At 43.7% G+C, this 23,032-nt stretch overlaps 1 pseudogene; it reads left to right on the forward strand.

Moving 5' to 3' along the window:
- The first annotated feature begins 628 nt into the window (after positions 1–628).
- LOC123158069 (GDSL lipase-like) lies at positions 629–4,066 on the forward strand (annotated as a pseudogene).
- The last annotated feature ends 18,966 nt before the right edge of the window (positions 4,067–23,032 follow it).

Here is a 23,032-nt window from a genome sequence, read left to right on the forward strand (position 1 = left end):
ACGCGCTCTTCGACAAGGTCAAAGCGGAGATGGATGCCGAGGCCGACGCGGAGGAGTCGGAGCTGCAGCTGCTGCCCATGAACCGGAGCCGGGCACCGAGATAGTGGACATCTCCAACGAGGATTAGGGTAGTTGATCTATGTAGTACGTGGATTTTATCATTTGCTTGCTTTTATATGGATTTAAAATTTCTAGTATATGATATCTAGATACAGAAGAGCAAATTTAAGGACTGGGCGGTCACTGCTCGTGGACGCATCCGGGTTCGTCCGTGGGTGTTTGAGGCTCGGATTTGCCTAGTCCTCATGTAGATGGTCTGAGTTATACCTGCATCCATGGTCCTTCCATCGCTGACCCAATTTTACACACGACGCCTATGGGCTAAGTTTGCAAGCTGGTTTAACTTGATGCTCACAGTACTTTTCGGATAAGCAAGACCCAGTTATCGTACATCGCTGACCTCCAAAAGTCTGCCCGTACTCTTCGACGCGCCATTAGTCTGCCAACTTGCTGGCCACCAGCCTATAAATGAAGACCACCCAGCGCAGGTCGTAACATCAACTGAAACCAGCAACACCGGCCAGCTGAGTTGTTTAATTGATTAGCATCCTTCGACAAGCTCGCAGCAATGGCGCGGTGGCCAGCTGCCGCGGCGTGTGCACTCGGGGCAGCACTCCTGGGCCTGCTGGCGGTCTCAGTATCCGGGCAGTCGCCAGCGCCGGCGCCGCTGGCCGCCGCGGACGGGGAAGGCGGCAACAGCAGGTTCACGTGCACGGACACTGAGAAGAAGCGGCCCGGGTGCACGGGCATCTGCCCCGACAGATGCCCCCAGAGCTGCATCGCGCTCTGCCCCTCCTGCCAGACATATTGCCGTATGTGTGCATCCGTTTGGTCAAATTTTATCGCTACCATTTCATGAACTGCTAGTGTTTCTCCGACTGCACTTTTCATTGTCTTGTTTCACATAAATCACATTTTTCCAGTGAAGTAGGTTTGTTCCACATAGGTTCTGAATGTGGAAAAAAAATATGAAGCTAAAATGTCTACTTGTGAAACTAATTATTTGAAATGTGTGACATTTTATTTTCAAAAGAGTGATATATGTTATTTCAAAAAAAATGAAATAGTGATTTTTGTGACAAGCCAGTGGAAAGTGAAATATATCTTCTGAATTGTGAAAAATAGTGAAATAGTTTATTTGAGAAATGTGCAATTGAAATAGATGTTTTTTTGTGCAACAAGCCAGTGAAAAGTGAAATGTATGTTTTAAATTGTGAAATTGTAATCACAGAAAGTGAAATTATAATATCATTGTGAAACCGATTATTGGGCAATGTGAAACAATTTATTTCAAAAGAGTGAAATAGGTTATTTGAGAAATGTGCAATTGAAATATATGTTTATTTTTTGTGAAACAAGCCAGTGGAAAGTGAAATGTTGGTTCTGAATTATGAAATAGTAACCAGAGAAAGTGAAATTGTAATCTATCATTGTGAAGCTGATTACTTGGAAATGTGAAATAATTTATTTCAAAAGAATTAAATAGGTTATTTGAGCAACATGTGATTGAAATAGATGTTATTTTATGAAATAAGCGAGTGGAAAATGAAATGCAGGTTCAGAAATGTGAAGTAACAACTACATAAAGTGAAATTGTAATGTATCAATGTGAAACCGATTATTTCAAAATGTGAAATGTACGTTCGGATTTAAAGGTGGCAGAAAAATAACAAGGATTGGTCTAAATTTAATGATTTTTGTGCAAGTAGTTCAAATATATGTAAAAATGTTTCAAAACAATATATGGTTTAAAAGATCTGAATGTTTCAAATTAGTCAAGAGGAAAGAAAAGTCGGATTTAGTGTGTGAAAAAGAGAGAGTGGATCTGCCACATTACTTTTGTCCTGCATGTAAAGTACAATGGTGGGCCAGATAAATACCTATATTTTATAAACAAGAGAAAACTTCCTTATAGAACACACGAGTAAGTATACGATGCGATGTGTCAGTTGCTTATTGGCTAGGCAGGTGCCAGTAGGTACCAGCACCTCTCAAGTTTCCGCTTTAGGGTCTACTTGTTCTAAACACTGCTACTTGATATGAAACTTTTCTCAACAATTTTTCATCAACCGTCTTGGATTTAATATATCCTTATTTTCTCATGTATAGTTTTCATTGTGAAAAGCAACACTGAAAGATAGCACCATATATCCTATTAGCTGCCAAGAGTGTAATTAAGATATGAAGTTTAATAAACCAATTATATGGGATAAAAATACCATGGTTTGACGGCTACTCCCTCTATGTCGAAATAGTGTATATTAGTTTTGTCCGAAATCTAACGTTGTAAATATTGACTATATGTATAGGAAAATTTATGAACATCTACAGTACCAGAAAAAAATACTATTAGATTCATTATGAAATATACTTTCGTATCATTTACATTTGGTATTGTAAAGTATTCATACTCTTTTACAAAATTTACAATGTTGGACTTACAAAAAAATCTAATATGCACTACATTTTAGCAAGGACTGAACACTGAATACCATCTCCATTTACAATTACAGAGCGTATAACTTTTCTCATCTTATTTCATATGACAGGATATGCATGTGAATTTATCGATGTTTCTCCCTATTCACTCCTACTAATTGCAGATTCTACGTTTTTATGCATATAAGCCTGGCTACTTTCTCTTTTCTCTATTTTGGTTTCATTGGCATTATAGTATGAAATCAGGAAGAATACTGATATTTTTAGAATGAATGAATATACTAGCTAAGTTAACCAATTTTTCCAAAGAACTTTGGTAAATCGATGGGTATTTTTTTTATTAATATGCAGCAAAGGCTATGGGATTTGAGATGAGCCCTCCTGCTTATAAGTCTCTTAATAATCCCGCAAAAATTGAGTCCGGTTTCTCTGGAGTCAACTATGCTTCCGCGACCGCTGGGATTTGGATTCATCGTGTAAGTGGACACCTTCATATGCATGTATATGTATTTGAATTTACGTGCATATTTTCAGGAATGCATGTGCTTTTATGGTCTATATATCTTCGGCTATTATATGCCTTACAATGATATGTTGCACAAAAAAATTTATATGCATACATTAGGTCGTATGGCATAAAAGGAGCATACTGCAACAACATCATAAGCTTTGCGCACATTAATTATGGCAATCCAGAGTGTTTGGTGGATTACACTCCTCGCTTATTATTGGTTAACCAAACAAGTTAGGTATAAGGTACTTGTTGGACATCACTTACAATTAATCACAAAATGATGTTTGCAGGGCGACGGACTAAACTTCCCATTGACGTACCAAGTAAAGTACTTCACGGCGACGATGGAGAAGATGGAGGCCAACCATAGCCGGCAACAGTTGAGGAAGATGTTGTCCAATTCCCTATTCCTAATCAGCGTCGGCGCCAGCGACCTGTACTACATCCACAACATCATGACCCGACCGGAGCCGGATAACACAACCGACGTCCCACACCTCATCTCCTCCTACGGGGACATCATTACGGCCTTGTACAACTTGGGCGCGAGGAAGTTCGGGATAATCAATGTCCCCACCTTGTGCACACCGGTGGGCTATATGTGCGACGACCTCATGACCAGCCTCCCCAAGGACTTCAACGACGGCATCAAGCCGCTCATGGCTGGCCTCGCCTCCAACCTCGACGGGCTCCGCTACTCCATCGCTGACTTCCATGCCTTATCAGATGCAGTTAGCACAACTCCTTCAGCATACGGTAAAATCCATTAAGAATGTCAAATATTCCTACAAAGTCATGAATTCGGCAACCATATTTATGTTGTTATGGCATGTTGATGGATGCACAGGATTTGTGAACACCTGGGCCTCATGCTGTGAAGGCCCCTGTGCACCTAACTATAGGTCACCATGTGGGAACCCTAGAGAGTATTGGTACTGGGACGTCGAGAACCCAACGGAGCAGGCCGCTAAGTTGGCCGCAACTACATTTCTCAATGGCACTGTGCAATTCACAGCGCCCATGAACTTCAAGACGCTGATCAACCAGAAATGATTTATGTTTATGTTTTCGGCTTGTAGTATCCACAATAAAACGAGATGATCAACCAAAAGTAATTTATGTTTATGTATTTATGTTTATGTTTTTGGCTTTAAGTATCCACAATAAGAGCGATTCATCTGTGTGAACCATATGTATTTTCCATTTGCCATGAATTCTAATGTGTGTCATTGTGTTGATCATAACTTTCAATGGTATAGTGGCACATTGAGTCCATGGTTGAGTCCTGAACGGTACCGACAGTTGGCGGTGTGCAATAACCGGTTTTAGAGTTGATGGTTCAGTCTTTAGTGTTGAAAAATGGACTTCTTTGATCCTTGGATCATTACAATCGTGGTTCACAAGAAATAAACAAAGTGACTTCTCCGGCTTATAGTCTTACAGGGGCTCACAACATATATCTAGGAGCTATGGCTAAAGAAACTCTAAACTCTCATCTTTATCACTTAATTGTTGGGGAACGTAGTAATTTCAAAAAAATTCTTACGCACACGCAAGATCATGGTGATGGCATAGCAACGAGAGGGGAGAGTATTGTCCACGTACCCTCGTAGACCGTAAGCGGAAGCGTTATGACAACACGGTTGATGTAGTCGTACGTCTTCACGATCCGACCGATCCAAGCACCGAACGTACGGCACCTCCGTGTTCAGCACACGTTCAGCTCGATGACGTTCCCCGGGCTCCAATCCAGCAAAGCGTCGGGGATGAGTTCCGTCAGCACGACTGCGTGGTGACAATGATAATGTTCTACCGGCGCAGGGCTTCGCCTAAACTCCGCGACGATATGACCGAGGTGGAATATGATGGAGGGGGGCACCGCACACGGCTAAGGAACGATCCGTAGATCAACTTGTGTGTCATGGGGTGCCCCCTGCCCCCGTATATAAAGGTGCAAGGGGGAGGGGGCCGGCCAAGGGGAGGAGGCACGCCCAAGGAGGAGAATCCTACTCCAAGTAGGATTCCCCCTCTTTCCTAGTCCAAGTAGGAGAGGGGAAGGAAGGGAAGGAGAAGGAGAAGGAAGGAGAGGGAGGAAAAGGAGGAAAGGGGGGCCGACCCCCTAGTCCAATTCGGTTTGGGATAGGGGGGCCGCGCGCCCTGCCTCCTCTCTTCCACCACTTGGCCCATGAGGCCCATTTCTTCTTCCTCGTATTCCCGTAACTCCCCGGTACCCCCGAAAATACCCAAATCACTCGGAACCTTTTCGAACTTCGAATATAGTCGTCCAATATATCGATCTTTACGTCTCGACCATTTCGAGACTCCTCGTCATGTTCCTGATCTCATCCGGGACTCCGAACTCCTTCGGTACATCAAAACTCATAAACTCATAATAAAACTGTCATCGAAACCTTAAGCGTGCGGACCCAACGGGTTCGAGAACTATGGAGACATGACCTAGAACTATTCTCGGTCAATAACCAATAGCGGAACCTGGATGCCCATATTGGCTCCTGCATATTCTACGAAGATCTTTATCGGTCAAACCGCATAACAACATACGTTGTTCGCTTTGTCATCGGTATGTTACTTGCCCGAGTTCGATCGTCGGTATCTAATACCTAGTTCACTCTCGTTACCAGCAAGTCTCTTTACTCGTTCCGTAATGCATCATTCCGTAACTAACTCATTAGCTACATTGCTTGCAAGGCTTATAGTGATGTGCATTACCGAGAGGGCCCAGAGATACCTCTCCGACAATCGGAGTGACAAAACCTAATCTCGAAATACGCCAACCCAACATGTACCTTTGGAGACACCTGTAGTACTCCTTTATAATCACCCAGTTACGTTGTGACGTTTGGTAGCACCCAAAGTGTTCCTCCGGTAAACGGGAGTTGCATAATCTCATAGTTACAGGAACATGTATAAGTCATGAAGAAAGCAATAGCAACATACTAAACGATCAAGTGCTAAGCTAACGGAATGGGTCAAGTCAATCACATCATTCTCCTAATGATGTGATCCCGTTAATCAAATGACAACTCATGTCTATGGCTAGGAAACTTAACCATCTTTGATTCACGAGCTAGTCAAGTAGAGGCATACTAGTGACACTATGTTTGTCTATGTATTCACACATGTATTATGTTTCCGGTTAATACAATTCTAGCATGAATAATAAACATTTATCATGAAATAAGGAAATAAATAATAACTTTATTATTGCCTCTAGGGCATATTTCCTTCAGTCTCCCACTTGCACTAGAGTCAATAATCTAGTTCACATCGCCATGTGATTTAACACCAATAATCATATCTGTATATGATTAACACCCATAGTTCACATCGTCATGTGACAAACACCCAAAGGGTTTACTAGAGTCAATAATCTAGTTCACATCTCTATGTGATTAACACCCAAAGAGTACAAAGGTATGATCATGTTTTGCTTGTGAGAGAAGTTTAGTCAACGGGTCTGTCACATTCAGAGCCGTATGTATTTTGCAAATATTCTATGTCTACAATACTCTGCACGGAGCTACTCTAGCTAATTGCTCCCACTTTCAATATGTATCCAGATTAAGACTTAGAGTCATCTGGATCAGTGCCAAAACTTGTATCGACGTAACCTTTTACGACGAACCTTTTGTCACCTCCATAATTGAGAAACATATCCTTATTCCACTAAGGATAATTTTGACCAATGTCCAGTGATCTACTCCTAGATCACTATTGTACTCCCTTGCCAAACCAGGGCAGAGTATACAATAGGTCTGGTTCACAGCATAGCATACTTTATAGAACCTATGACTGAGGCATAGGGAATGACTTTTCATTCTCTTTCTATTTTCTGCTATGGTCGGGTCTTGAGTCTTACTCAACTTCACACCTTGCAACACAGGCAAGAACTCCTTCTTTGACTGTTCCATTTTGAACTACTTCAAAATCTTGTCAAGGTATGTACTCATTGAAAATCTTATCAAGCGTCTTGATCTATCTCAATAGATCTTGATGCTCAATATGTAAGTAGCTTTACTGAGGTCTTTATTTTAAAGAACTCCTTTCAAACACTCCTTTATGCTTTGCAGAATAATTCTACATTATTTCCGATCAACAATATGTCATTCACATATACTTATCAGAAATGCTGTAGTGCTCCCACTCACTTTCTTGTAAATACAGGCTTCACCGTAAGTCTGTACAAAACTATATGCTTTGATCAACTCATCAAAGCGTATATTCCAACTCCGAGATGCTTGCACCAGTCCATAGATGGATCGCTGGAGCATGCACATTTTGTTAGTACCTTTAGGATTGACAAAACCTTCTGGTTGCATCATATACAACTCTTCTTTGAGAAAACCATTAAGGAATGCAGTTTTGACATCCATTTGCCAGATTTCATAAATTGTGGCAATTGCTAACATGATTCGGACAGACTTAAGCATCGCTACAGTTGAGAAAATCTCATTGTAGTCAACACCTTGAACTTGTCAAAAACCTTTTTGCGACAAGTCGAGCTTTGTAGATAGTAACACTACTATCAACGTCCGTCTTCCTCTTGAAGATCCATTTATACAATATGGCTTGCCGATCATCGGGCAACTCCACCAAAGTCCACACTTTGTTCTCATACATGGATCCCATCTCAGATTTCATGGCCTTAAGCCATTTTGCGGAATCTGGGCTCATCATCGCTTCCTCATAGTTCGTAGGTTCATCATGGTCTAGTAACATGACTTCCAGAACAGGATTACCGTACCACTCTGGTGCGGACCGTACTCTGGAAGACCTACGAGGTTCTGTAGTAACTTGATCTGAAGTTTCATGATCATCATCATTAGCTTCCTCACTAATTGGTGTAGAAATCACTGGAACTGATTTCAGTGATGAACAATTTTCCAATTCGGGAGAAGGTACAGTTACCTCATCAAGTTCTACTTTTCTCCCACTCACTTCTTTCGAGAGAAACTCCTTCTCTAGAAAGGATCCATTTTAGCAACGAATATCTTGCCTTCGGATCTGTGATAGAAGGTGTACCCAACAATTTCCTTTGGGTATTCTATGAAGACGCACTTCTCCGATTTGGGTTCGAGCTTATCAGGATGAAACTTTTTCACATAAGCATCGCAGCCCCAAACTTTAAGAAACGACAACTTGGGTTTCTTGCTAAACCACAGTTCATATGGTGTCGTCTCAACGGATTTAGATGGTGCCCTTTTAACGTGAATGCAGCTGTCTCTAATGCATAACCCAAAAACAATAGTGGTAAATCAGTAAGAGACATCATAGATCGCACCATATCCAATAAAGTGCGGTTACGATGTTTGGACACACCATAACGTTGTGGTGTTCCAGGTGGCGTGAGCTGTGAAACTATTCCACATTGTTTTAATTGAAGACCAAACTCGTAACTCAAATATTCGTCTCCGCGATCAGATCGCAGAAACTTTATTTTCTTGTTACGATGATTTTTCCACTTCACTCTGAAATTCTTTGAACCTTTCAACTATTTCAGACTTATGTTTCATCAAGTAGATATACCCATATCTGCTCAAATCATCTTGTGAAGGTCAGAAAATAACGATACTTGCCACGAGCATCAACACTCATTGGATCGCATACATCGGTATGTATTATTTCCAATAAGTCAGTAGCTTGTTCCATTGTTCCGGAGAACGGAGTTTTAGTCATCTTGCACAAAAGGCACGGTTCGCAAGCATCAAATGATTCATAACCAAGTGATTCCGAAAATCCATCTTTATGGAGTTTCTTCATGCGCTTTACACCGATATGACCAAAACGGCAGTGCCACAAATAAGTTGCACTATCATTATTAACTTTGCATCTTTTGGCATCAATATTATGAATATGTGCATCACTACGATCGAGAGCCAACAAACTATTTTCGTTGGGTGTATGACCATTGAAGGTTTTATTCATTTAAATAGAACAACAATTATTCTCTGATTTTAAATGAATAACCATATTGCAATAAACATGATCAAATCATATTCATGCTCAACGCAAACGCCAAATAACATTTATTTAGGTTTAACACTAATCCCGAAAGTATAGGGAGTGTGCGATGATGATCATATCAATCTTGGAACTACTTCCAACACTCATCGTCACTTCCCCTTCAACTAGTCTTTGTTTATTCTGTAACTCCTGTTTCGAGTTACTAATCTTAGCAACCGAACAAGTATCAAATACTCAGGGGCTACTATAAACACTAGTAAAGCACACATCAATAACCTGTATATCAAATATACCCTTGTTCACTTTGCCATCCTTCTTATCCACCAAATATTCAGGGCATTTCCGCTTCCAGTGACCATTTCCTTTGCAGTGTAAGCACTCAGTTTCAGGCTTTGGTCCAGCTTTGGTCTTCTTCACGGGAGTGACAACTTGTTTGCCATTCTACTTGAAGTTTCCCTTTCTTTCCCTTTGCCCTTTTCTTGAAACTAGTGGTCTTGTCAATCATCAACACTTGATGCTCTTTCTTGATTTCTACCTTCGTTGATTTCAACATCACGAAGAGCTCGGGAATCGTTTTCGTCATCCCTTGCATACTATAGTTCATCTCGAAGTTCTAGTAACTTAGTGATGGTGACTAGAGAATTCTGTCAATCACTATCTTATCTGGAAGATTAACTCCCACTTGATTCAAGCGATTGAAGTATCCAGACAATCTGAGCACATGCTCACTAGTTGAGCGATTCTCCTCCATCTTTTAGCTATAGAACTTGTTGGAGACTTCATATCTCTCAACTCGGGTATTTGCTTGAAATATTAACTTCAATTCCTGGAACATCTCATATGGTCCATGATGTTCAAAACATCTTTGAAGTCCCGATTCTAAGCCATAAAGCATGGTGCACAAAACTATCAAGTAGTCATCATATTGAGCTAGCCAAACGTTCATAACGTCTGCATCTGCTCCTGCAATAGGTCTGTCACCTAGCGGTGCATTAAGGACATAATTCTTCTGTGCAGCAATGAGGATAAACCTCAGATCGCGGATCCAATCCGCATCATTGCTACTAACATTTTTCAACACAATTTTCTCTAGGAACATATCAAAATAAACATATGAAAGCAACAACGCAAGCTATTGATCTTACAACATAATTTGCAAAATACTACCAGGACTAAGTTCATGATAAATTTAAGTTCAATTAATCATATTACTTAAGAACTCCCACTTAGACAGACATCTCTCTAGTCATCTAAGTGATCACGTGATCCAAATCAACTAAACCATAACCGATCATCACGTGAGATGGAGTAGTTTTCAATGGTGAACATCACTATGTTGATCATATCTACTATATGATTCACGCTCGACCTTTCGGTCTCCGTGCTCCGAGGCCATATCTGCATATGCTAGGCTCGTCAAGTTTAACCTGAGTATTCCGCGTGTGCAAAACTGGCTTGCACCCGTTGTAGATGGACGTAGAGCTTATCACACCCGATCATCACGTGGTGTCTGGGCACGACGAACTTTGGCAACGGTGCATACTCAGGGAGAACACTTCTTGATAATTAGTGAGAGATCATCTTAAAATGCTACCGTCAATCAAAGCAAGAATAAGATGTATAATAGATAAACATCATATGCAATCAAAATATGTGACATGATATGGCCATGATCATCTTGCGCCTTTGATCTCCATCTCCAAAGTACTGTCATGATCTCTATCGTCACCGGCACGACACCATGATCTTCATCATCTTGATCTATATCAATGTGTCATCACATGGTTGTCTCACCAACTATTGCTCTTGCAACTATTGCTATCGTATAGCGATAAAGTAAAGCAATTATTTGGCACTTGCATCTTATGCAACAAAGAGACATCCATAGGGCTTCTGCCAGTTGCCGATAACTTCAACAAAACATGATCATCTCATACAGCAACTTATATCTTATCACGTCTTGACCATATCACATCACAACATGCCCTGCAAAAACAAGTTAGACGTCCTCTACTTTGTTGTTGCAAATTTTACGTGGCTGCTACGGGCTGAGTAAGAACCGTTCTTACCTACGCATCAAAACCACAATGATAGTTCGTCAAGTTAGTGTTATTTTAACCTTCACAAGGACCGGGCGTAGCCACACTCGGTTCAACTAAAGTTGGAGAAACTGACACCCGCCAGCCACCTGTGTGCAAAGCACGTCGGTAGAACCAGTCTCGCGTAAGCGTACGCGTAATGTCGGTCCAGGCCGCTTCATCCAACAATACCGCCGAACCAAAGTATGAGATGCTGGTAAGCAGTATGACTTGTATCGCCCACAACTCACTTGTGTTCTAGTCGTGCATATAACATCAACGCATAAAACCTAGGCTCTGATGCCACTGTTGGGGAACGTAGTAATTTCAAAAAAATTCCTACGCACACGCAAGATCATGGTGATGGCATAGCAACGAGAGGGGAAAGTATTGTCCACGTACCCTCGTAGACCGTAAGCGGAAGCGTTATGACAACGCGGTTGATGTAGTCATACGTCTTCATGATCCGACCGATCCAAGCACCGAACGTACGGCACCTCCGTGTTCAGCACACGTTTAGCTCGATGACGTTCCCCGGGCTCCAATCCAGCAAAGCGTCGGGGATGAGTTCCGTCAGCACGACGGCGTGGTGACGATGATGATGTTCTACCGGCGCAGGGCTTCGCCTAAACTCCGCGATGATATGACCGAGGTGAAATATGGTGAAGGGGGGCACCGCACACGGCTAAGGAACGATCCGTAGATCAACTTGTGTGTCATGGGGTGCCCCCTGCCCCCGTATATAAAGGAGCAAGGGGGAGGGGGCCGGCCAAGGGGAGGAGGCGCGCCCAAGGGGGAGAATCCTACTCAAGTAGGATTCCCCCTCTTTCCTAGTCCAAGTAGGAAATGGGAAGGAAGGGAAGGAGAAGGAGAAGGAAGGAGAGGGAGGAAAAGGAGGAAAGGGGGGCCGGCCCCCTAGTCCAATTCGGTTTGGGCTAGGGGGGCCGCGCGCCCTGCCTCCTCTCTTCCACCACTTGGCCCATGATGCCCATTGCTTCTTCCTCATATTCCTGTAACTCCCCGGTACCCCCGAAAATACCCGAATCACTCGGAATCTTTCCGAACTCTGAATATAGTCGTCCAATATATCGATATTTACGTCTCGACCATTTCGAGGCTCCTCGTCATGTCCCCGATCTCATCTGGGACTCCGAACTCCTTCGGTACATCAAAACTCATAAACTCATAATAAAACTGTTATCGAAACCTTAAGCGTGCGGACCCTACGGGTTCGAGAACTATTTAGACATGACCTAGAACTATTCTCGGTCAATAACCAATAGCGGATCCTAGATGCCCATATTGGCTCCTACATATTCTACGAAGATCTTTATCGGTCAAACCGCATAACAACATATGTTGTTCCCTTTGTCATCGGTATGTTACTTGCCCGAGATTCGATCGTCGGTATCCAATACCTAGTTCAATCTCGTTACCGGCAAGTCTCTTTACTCGTTCCGTAATGCATCATTCCGTAACTAACTCATTAGCTACATTGCTTGCAAGGCTTATAGTGATGTGCATTACCGAGAGGGCCTAGAGATACTTCTCCGACAATCGGAGTGACAAAACCTAATCTCGAAATACGCCAACCCAACATGTACCTTTGGAGACACCTGTAGTACTCCTTTATAATCACCCAGTTACGTTGTGACGTTTGGTAGCACCCAAAGTGTTCCTTCGATAAACGGGAGTTGCATAATCTCATAGTTACAGGAACATGTATAAGTCATAAAGAAAGCAATAGCAACATACTAAACGATCAAGTGCTAAGCTAACGGAATGGGTCAAGTCAATCACATCATTCTCCTAATGATGTGATCCCGTTAATCAAATGACAACTCATGTCTATGGCTAGGAAACTTAACCATCTTTGATTCATGAGCTAGTCAAGTAGAGGCATACTAGTGACACTATGTTTGTCTATGTATTCACACATGTATTATGTTTCTGGTTAATACAATTCTAGCATGAATAATAAACATTTATCATGAAATAAGGAAATAAATAATAACTTTATTATTGCCTCTAGGGCATATTTCCTTCATTAACATCCTCCCTTGGTATGAACGAGTCCAAGTTGAGGTTCTGAACAATAGGCATCACTATGGAGTCACCACGGCCTAAACCGTGGACAAGCCACCGCAATGAGATGAAGCCATGCATGACGAACCATGGGCTCTAAGCTAACAACTCCAGGAAGGGAACAACACCGGAGTGTCGCCACCGCCCAATCCAGGGAACATGGTTTCTCCCGGAGCACCAGACGAACAATGAGTACTTATGATGACACCTTCAAGAAGGGGATGACGCCAGAACGCCACCGCCAGCGGCCTAACAAGTCAAATGGGTTTTCACCCCGGCTGTCAATGATGAGGCGTGGTCGATCGCACCACCGCCATCGAACGTCACACCCTGGCCACCACGCCGCCTACACGACTAGGTCACTAGACAACACCTCAGCCTCATGATCCGCCTCAAGCATCATGGTTCCCACCACCAAGGGCGCCGGTCTGGCATCCATGACACCAGCTCCATCCCCGCCCCAAGCTCGTAACCAAGACAACAAAAGAGACGGGCGAGAATAGGCACCTCCTTCCCCACCCTTGAACAACCCCTAGGTCGACGTCTAGCCTGAGCTGGCCTACACCGCCCGCCTTGCCCCATCCAGGTAAATGCGAAGTCTCCGACGGCCTTCCGCCACTAGATGGGAGGCAAGGATGATGTCATGCCCCCGTGGCGATGGATCATCCCTCAACAATGGATAGAGTTGGAATAAGTCTAGCCCTTCAGGGCCTCCTGCACAAAAACAACTTGGGAATAGAGTGGAGACCACCCACACAAGCCGCTCACCAATGGTGTGGGATTAAGATATGTCTAGAGGGGGTGATTAGACTACTTGTCCATACAAAAATCTTTCCTTTTCCCAATTTTAGTTGCTGGCAGATTTGAGCAATTAGCACAAGTCAAGCAATCGACCTACACATGCAATTCTAAGAGTATAACAGCGGAATGTAGAACATTGCATATGAAGGTAAAGGGAAGGGTTTGGAGAAGGCAAACGCAATGGAGACAAGGAGATTTTTGGCGTGATTTCGTTAGGTGGTGCTATTGTACATCCACGTTGATGGAGACTTCAACCCACAAAGGGTAACGGCTGTGCAAGTCCATGGGGGGCTCCACCCACGAAGGGTCCACGAAGAAGCAACCTTGTCTATCCCACCATGGCCATCGCCCACAAAGAACTTACCTCACTCGGGTAGATCTTCACAAAGTAGGTGATCACCTCACCCTTATTACAAACTTCTTGGTTCAACTCCACATCATGTGGGAGGCTCCCAAACGACACCTAACCAATCTTGGAGACACCACTATCCAAAAGGTAACTGATGATGTGTTGATGATGAAATCCTTGCTCTTGTGCTTCAAAAATATAGTCTCCCCAACACTCAACTCTTTCTCACAGATTTGGATATGGTGGAAGAAGAATTGTAGTGGAAAGCAACTTGGGGAAGGCTAGAAATCAAGGTTCAAATGTTGGATTGGAATATCTTGATCTCAAGGGGAAATGCTAGAAAATGAATGGTGGAAGTGTAGGCACGTTCTGATGGCTCTCTCTATTGAGTGAGAGGGGGTGGAGCGGTATATATAGCCTCCACACAAAATTTAACCATTACACACTTTTTACCAATCTCGATGGCACTGAATTGTGAACTTTGTGGCACCAATCTGTGCAAAAATATGAACGTTAGGAATCTCGGTGGCACCGACTGGAATAACTTGGTGGAACCGATGTGCTAGGGCTTAGGTCAAGCTTCATCTTGGTGGCACCGATTGCATCATCTCGGTGGGACCACTAGTAGAAAACATGGCTTTGGTTCAGGTCGGGCCAGCCCATTAGTCCCGGTTGAGCCCAGAACCGGGAGCGATGGGGGCATAGGTCCCGGTTCGTGAGGCCAGGGGGCCGGCCGGTCCATCGTGGGGCATCGCTGGGGAGCTTTGTGGTGCTTTAGCTCACCTCTTATGCACATGAGGTGTTTGATGAAATGCCCGAGCCACACTTAAGCTTTCTCCTCCCGAAGCTCCTTGTCCAAGCTCCATTTTCCTTGAGATTTGTCTAGGTTTGGCGGTCCGTCCTGTCCCGTCCCCGTCCTCAACACCGTTGATCGCCCACGCCAATCTCGTTGCCTGCACCACCGTGGTGAGCCTCTTGATCTTATCTTCTTTCTAAAAGGAAAAAGTTCTTACTTGTATGATTTAGATACATACTTGTGTATTTTTCTTACTTATTATTGTTTGTTATTATATAGTGCGATGCTTTTGGTATCCGCCTCCGTCAGTCCTCATCCTGTCTATGATTCAGATGTGGTATATATATTTTCTTTTATAACTATTAGTTTCATTTAGTGTTTATGACAATTATGCCAAGCAATGTGACATAGTTTTTTTTATCTAGGAGGCATGTGAACCGGAAATTCCAACCGACCCTATTGTCGAGAGGTTAAATTTAGTTGAAAAAGAAAATAATTATTGAAGGAAAAATTGAAAAAAAATTGAGGAGGAGAAGATGATATTGGAGTTGCATGTTGCGGATGTCGCCGATGATCACAAGATCAAGATGGATGCAATGCGCTTGAAGATTAGAAAGATTAGAAAATATGCCATTCATACTGAGGCTTGGTATCATTATGCCGTTGGATCAATTGTTACCTTGGTTGCGGTTATGATCGCATTTGTTGTTGCATTGAAATGTTTTACATAGTTTCAATGTATGGTTTAATTAGATGCACCAGAGAACTATATGTTGTTCAATGAGAACTATGTATGTACTTTGGGTTTAATGTGATGATGAACTTCTATTAATTTGGTCACTTATCCATTCATGATGTACGCAGAGATGAATCGACAATGGATGTATGGTAACAGACGCACCTCCGAGTACATTAAGGGCGTGAATAATTTTCTCGCAGTGGCTGAGGCAAACAAGAAGAATGGTTTTATGTGTTGTCCATGCCCTATATGTGTGAATACGTGGTCTTATTCTGAGTCGAAAACCCTTCACACTCACCTTCTTTATAAGGGTTTCATGCCACACTATAATGTTTGGACTAAGCACGGAGAAAGAGGGGTTATGATGGAAGACAGTGAAGAAGAAGAAGATGATGACAACTATGTGCCCCATGAATACGGTAATGTTGCAATGGGGGAAGCTGAAGATCTTGCAATGGGGGAAACTGAAGATCAAGAGGAACTAGACGATGTGCCCGATGATGATCTTCGCTGGGTCATTGTTGATGCAAAGAGACAGTGCAAAAGTGCAAAGGAGAAGCTGAAGTTCGATTGCATGTTAGAGGATCACAAAAAAGGGTTGTATCCCAATTGCGAAGATGGCAACACAAAGCTCGGTACCGTACTGGAATTGTTGCAGTGGAAGGCAGAGAATGGGGTGCCTGACAAAGGATTTGAGAAGCTACTGAAAATATTGAAGAAGAAACTTCCAAAGGATAACAAATTGCCTGACAGTACGTATGCTGCAATGAAGGTTGTATGCCCTCTAGGATTGGAGGTGCAGAAGATACATGCATGCCCTAATAACTGCATCCTCTACCACGCGCAGTGCGTACGAGGATTTGAACGCATGCCCGGTATGCGGTGCATTGCGGTATAAGATCAGACGAGATGACCCTGGTGATATTGATGGCGAGCGCCCCAGGAAGAGGGTTCCTGCCAAGGTGATGTGGTATGCTCCGATAATACCACGGTTGAAACGCATGTTCAGAAACAAAGAGCATGCCAAGTTGATGCGATGGCACAGAGAGGACCGTAAGAAAGAGGGGAAGTTGAGAGCACCCGCTATCGGGTCATAGTGGAGAAAAATCGAGAGAAAGTACTGGGAGGAGTTTGCAGATGACGCAAGGAACGTATGGTTTGGTTTAAGGGCGGATGGCTTAGTCCTTTTGGGGAGCAGAGCAGCAATCACAGCACCTCGCCCGTGACTCTATGCATCTATAACCTTCCTCCTTGGCTGTGCATGAAGCGGAAGTTCATTATGATGCCAGTTCTCATCCATGGGCCTAAGCAACCCGTCAATGACATTGATGTGTACCTAAGGCCATTAGTTGAACAACTTTTACAACTGTGGATTGGAAATGGTGTACGTGTGTGGGATGAGCACAAACAGGAGAAATTTGACCTACATGTGTTGCTGTTTGTAACCATCAATGATTGGCCTCATCTCAGTAACCTTTTAGGACAGACAAACAAGGGATACCACGCATGCACGCACTGTTTAGATGACACCGAAAGTATATACCTAGACAAATGCAGGAAGAATGTGTACCTGGGGCATCATCGATCTCTTCCGACCAACCATCAATGTCGAAAGAAAGGCAAGCAATTCAAAGGCGAGGCAGATCACCGGAAGAAGCCCGCCATGCGTACTGGTGATCACGTACTTGCTATGGTTAATGATTTAAAAGTAATATTCGGAAAGGGTCCTGGTGGACTATCTATTCCAAATGACGCTAAGGGACGCGCACCCATGTGGTAGAAGAAATCTATATTTTGGGACCTACCCTACTGGAAAGACCTAGAGGTCCGCTCTTCAATCGAGGTGATGCACGTGACGAAGAACCTTTGCGTGAACTGTTAGGATACTTGGGCGTGTATGGGAAGACTAAAGATACACCAGAGGTACCGGAGGACCTGCAACGTTTGCACGAAAAAGACGGCATGCCTCCAAAGTAGTATGAAGGTCCTGCCAGCTACGCTCTTACCAAAGAAGAGAAGGAGATCTTCTTTGAATGCCTGCTCAGTATGAAGGTCCTGTCTAGCTACTCGTCGAATATAAAGGGAATAATAAATATGGCAGATAAAAAGTTCCAGAACCTAAAGTCTCATGACTGCCACGTGATTATGACGCAACTGCTTCTGGTTGCATTGAGGGGGCTTCTACCGAAAAATGTTTGATTAGCCATTGTGAAGCTATGTCCATTCCTCAACGCAATCTGTCAGAAGGTGATCGATCCAGAAATCCTACCAAGGTTAAGGAGTGATGTGGCGTAATGTCTTGTCGGTTTCGAGCTGGTGTTCCCACCATCCTTCTTCAATATCATGACGCACGTCCTAGTTCATCTAGTCGAAAAGATTGTCATTCTGGGCCCTATATTTCTACACAATATGTTCCCCTTTGAGAGGTTCATGGGAGTCCTAAATAAATATGTTCGTAACCGCGCTAGGCCAGAAGGAAGCATCTCCATGGGCCATTAAACAGAGGATGTCATTGGGTTTTGTGTTGAATTCATTCCTGACCTTAAGAAGATAGGTCTCCCTCAGTCGCGTATGAGGGGAGACTGAGTGGAAAAGGCACGCTAGGAGGGGACTCAATAATATGCAGGGATGGGCATTCTTCGTCTCAAGCACACTAAACAGTTCTATAGAATTCTACCTTGGTGACCCCGTATGTTGATGAACACAAGAACATTCTGTGCTCCAAACACTCAGGCCAGTGTGACGACTGGATTACATGTGAACACATCAGGACTTTCGGCAGTTGGTTGCAAACATGTCTCAGGGGTGACAACACTGTTTCTAATGAGTTGTACTCGTTGGCGAGGGAACCATCTTCGACTGTAATGACTTACAAAGTGGATGAGATAAATGGGAATCCATTTTACACGATCACCCAATATCAAAAGAGCACCAACCAAAACAGTGGTGTCCGCTTTGATGCAGCAACCAAGAGGGGAAAGGATACATATTATGGTTACATAGTGGACATATGGGAACTTGACTATGGACACGATTTTAAGGTCCCTTTGTTTAAGTGCAAATGGGTCAATCTGTCAGGAGGCGGGGTACATGTAGACCCACAGTACGGAATGAAAACAGTGGATCTTAACAATCTGGGGTACACAGACGAACCATTCCTCCTAGCCAATGATGTGGTGCAGGTTTTCTATGTGAAGGACATGTCTACCAAACCAAGAAAAAGAAAAGATAAGAAAGCGGATACATCGTACGATGAGCCAAAGCGCCACATTGTTCTTTCAGGAAAAAGAGACATCATGGGATTGGAGGGCAAGACAAACATGTCTGAAGATTATGAAAAGTTCCATGAAATTCCTCCCTTCAAAGTCAAGGCTAACCCAAGCACCCTGTTAAATGATGAAGGTTATCCATGGTTACAGCGCAATAAGCAAAGGACACAAGCGAAGAAAAAGTGAAGACTTTCTGTCCACAACTATTATGATGATGCCTTTGATCTAGAATATCACTGTAGTTACATGTGAACAAATGAAATCCCTTTGTAACAGATGAGTTTTTGTTCGAAACCCTGATACTTCCAAAGAGATTGTTTGTTTTGTACATGAAGTGCATCCAGTTTTTGTCGTAACCCTCTCAACTTTTTAGCACATGCTATGTGGGTGAAATGATGATACCATGCCAACTTTCAACCTTTTCAGAGTTCATATGTAGTGCTTTTCAATTTAAGGGTCATTTAGCTGAAAGAATGAACTAATAGCAAAAGGAATGAACTAATAGCAAAAAGAATGAACTAAAAATAATCAATTGAAATATTCTGTTATGATCAACTAAAACAAAACTATAATATCCTTCAATAGCAAAAAGAATGAACTAAAAAGCTTTATAAAACTCCAATAGCAAAAGGAATCAACTAAAAAAACTTTTATAAACCTCTAGTATTATTGAAACTAAAATTATATAAAATTTATGCAACGAAAGTTATCAAAGTATTTAATGTTCAAAACATTAAAAGGAAAAAGAATTTTCTTAAAGAATTTTTTTGTTAGAAACTTTAATAGCAAAAAGAATTATCATAAATAATTTTTTTGTTAGAAACTAAAATAACAAAATATGTTTTTGAATGTAATGATAAAACACAATAATATTAAATAGCAGGAAAAAGAATCACTCAAAAATCTATTTTTATAGTGAAGTTATTGAAAAACTAGTGATTCACACAAATTTCAAAAAATTCAAATTTCAACTATTCAAATTGGAAAACAAATGGCACTAAAAGAAAGTTTATAAATTTTATTACCTAAAAGCAAAAATAATTACATGAAAAACTAGTAAGTATTTTGGTGTAAGTAGACACAAAAAATATATAAGTAAAGCAAAAAAGAAAACAAATTCTTAAAAAGAGTGCCACCTACTGGGCCACGACGGCCTGAATACGACTAGAAACCCAACCATGGGCCAAGATTCAGGCCCGCAGCAGGCCCAGTAGGCCAAGAGGCATAGCATGGCAGAGATTACGCCCGAAAGCCTGCAATTGAGAGGAGCTCGAGAGGGTGTCCGCAACAGCACTTATAAACCACTCTCGAGCTCTCTCAACTAGCGAGGTGGGACTAAACTTTTGGCCGCGACGCGTGCAACACAAGGCCTTTTGTCCCAGTTGGTGCCACCAACCGGGACCAAAGGTCCCTGCTTCCCGGCCTTTGGGCTGCTGAAAAGAGACCTTTGGTCCCGGTTGGTGGCACCAACCGTGACTAAAGGGGGGCATTGGTCCCGGTTGGTGCCAAGAACCGGGACCAATGCTTAGTGTATATAAGCAACACTTGTGAAAATTTGCAGTTTCATCTCGCAGTTCCCCCCGCCCGACGGCCCCGACCTCCTCATCGCCGCCCGCCGCCCCTGTCATCGCCGTCGCCTGCGCCCGTCGTCGCCGAGGCTCGGCCCTACCGTCATCCTCGTCACCGAAGCTCACCCCCGCCGTCTGCCCCCAACGCTGTCACCGCGCCACCCCTGCCCCGACGTCGTCCCCGTCGCCGCGCGTGCCGCCCTGCCCCGACGTTGCCGCTGTCGCCACGTGCACCGCCCCTACCCCGTCGCTGTCGCCGTCACCGCCCCCGCACTGTCACCATGCTGCCCTGCGCGATGGTCCGGCCGCCGGCCCCTCTGATTTCATATGATTTTTCTGTTCATATGATGATGTTGATGATATGCATTGTTCATATGCTTTTTTAGATGTATTTTTTAGATTTTCATATGCTTTTTTAGATGTATTTTTTGTATGTATGTATGTATTTTTTAAACTTTTTATATGTATAGAAAAGAGGAAGAAGGAAGAAAAAGAAGGAGAGGGAAAAGGAAAATAAGAAGAGGAAGAAGGAGAAGAAGAAGGGAAGAAGAGGAGAGGAAGAAGAGGGGAAAAAATAAGAAGAGGAAGAAGAAGAAAAAAGAGAGGAGAAGAAGAAGAAAAAATTCTATTTTTTCTTCTTCTCCTCTTTTTTTTCTTCTATTTTTTCTTCTTCTTCCTCTTCTTATTTTTTATCAGGAACGAGGGTCTCGGGAACTAGGGTGTCGGAAACTAGGTTAGAGGGTGGAGGGTCGCCGAGGGGTCGAGGGTCGTCGAGGGGTTGAGGGTTGAGGGTCGTCGAGGGTCGTCTAAGGTCATCGAGGGTCGTCGAGGGTCGAGGGTCATTGAGGGGTCGAGGGTCGTCGAGGGGTCGAGGGTCGAGGTTCGTCGAGGGGTTGAGGGTCGTCGAGGGTCGAGGGTCGAGGGTCGTCGAGGGGTCGAGGGTCGCGGGTCGAGGGTCGTCGAGGGGTCGAGGGTCAAGGATCACCGAGGGGTCGAGGGTCGTCTAGGGCTCGAGGGTCGAGGGTTGAGGGTCGTCGAGGGGTCGAGGGTCGAGGATCACCGAGGGGTCGAGGGTCGTCTAGGGGTCGAGGGTCTCCGTTTAACAAGAATGCACTCATTATGGATGTGCACAAGTTGATCCATTTTTTGCTGATATCATCTATATATATATTCTTCTATATGTCATGTTGTCTGTCAAAGTATTGAAGAAATCCATGGCTACATCATTTGCTGGAAGTAATAGGCGTATGATGCTACGAAGCTCTTTAAAGTTGTTTTGGAACGGAGTTCCTGATAGAATATGTCGTTTTTTCGTACGTATTTTAGCAAAGGCCTTCCAAATAGTGACATTCGGAAGGCTCTTGCTGAATTTCATACCAAAAAGCTAATTATCGTATCCGGGACTCCGTTCCGAAACAATTTTGGAGAGCTTCGTACCATTATGCGCCCGTTACTTCTAGTAAATGATGAAGCAATGGTTTTCTTGAATCCTCTGACACTAGACAATGTGACATATAGAAGGGTAGATGAGATCATAAGAAATATGGTTAAATCCCTTAAAGGTTAAGAGAATCCGAGCGGTCGAGGATCGGAACTAGGGTAGAGGGTTAAGGGTCGCCGAGGGGATGAGGGTCGAGGGTCGTCGAGGGGTCGAGGGTCGAGGGTCAAGTATTGCCGAGGGGTCGAGAGGTGCCGTCAATCAACCCGCTCTCGCTCGACCAACTCTCGAGGACACCCAAACCATAGAAAAAATATTGTCGATCTCGTACCCCCTCCCGCCCCTACCCGACAAACTCTCTCGAGATTTATAAGAGATTTATCAAGAATGCCCCCATTATGGATGTGCATAATTAAGTTGATTCCTATTTTTCCTTGTCTGTGTTCTGGGAACGGGGGTCCCTAGACTTGCCTGCCTGCGGCCTGCGGCGTGGCTCAAGCAGTGGCCCAGTACGGCGCGTCTTCATCAACCCAAGCTCAAGACCCTCGCGAGGGGCCAAGCCTTGTGGGGCGGACAACGCAAGGCTTCCTCAGGAACGGCCTCACCAGGCAGGCTCGCCAGGAGGCGGAGAGATGAAGGCCGGGGTACCTCATGAGGTGCTCGTGATGCAAGCCATGACGATCAAGACCAGGCTGGCGCCAGCCTATGCAGTGTCCTCGTTTCCTCTTTGGTGCAAAGGGGGCAAGCGCAGGCGCGGAGTACCGAGGCATCAAGCAAAGGTTACCATTTTGATGCAACGAGACCAAGACCAGCAGAGTGGCAGGACGGAGGCCACCGTGGAGCCCAAGACAGCGTCATCGTCAGTGCCTTTGGCAGTCGAAGACCAACTTTAGTCAGGATAACTTGTACTA

Source organism: Triticum aestivum, chromosome 7B (genome assembly GCF_018294505.1).
Source record: "Triticum aestivum cultivar Chinese Spring chromosome 7B, IWGSC CS RefSeq v2.1, whole genome shotgun sequence".
NCBI lineage: Eukaryota > Viridiplantae > Streptophyta > Magnoliopsida > Poales > Poaceae > Triticum > Triticum aestivum.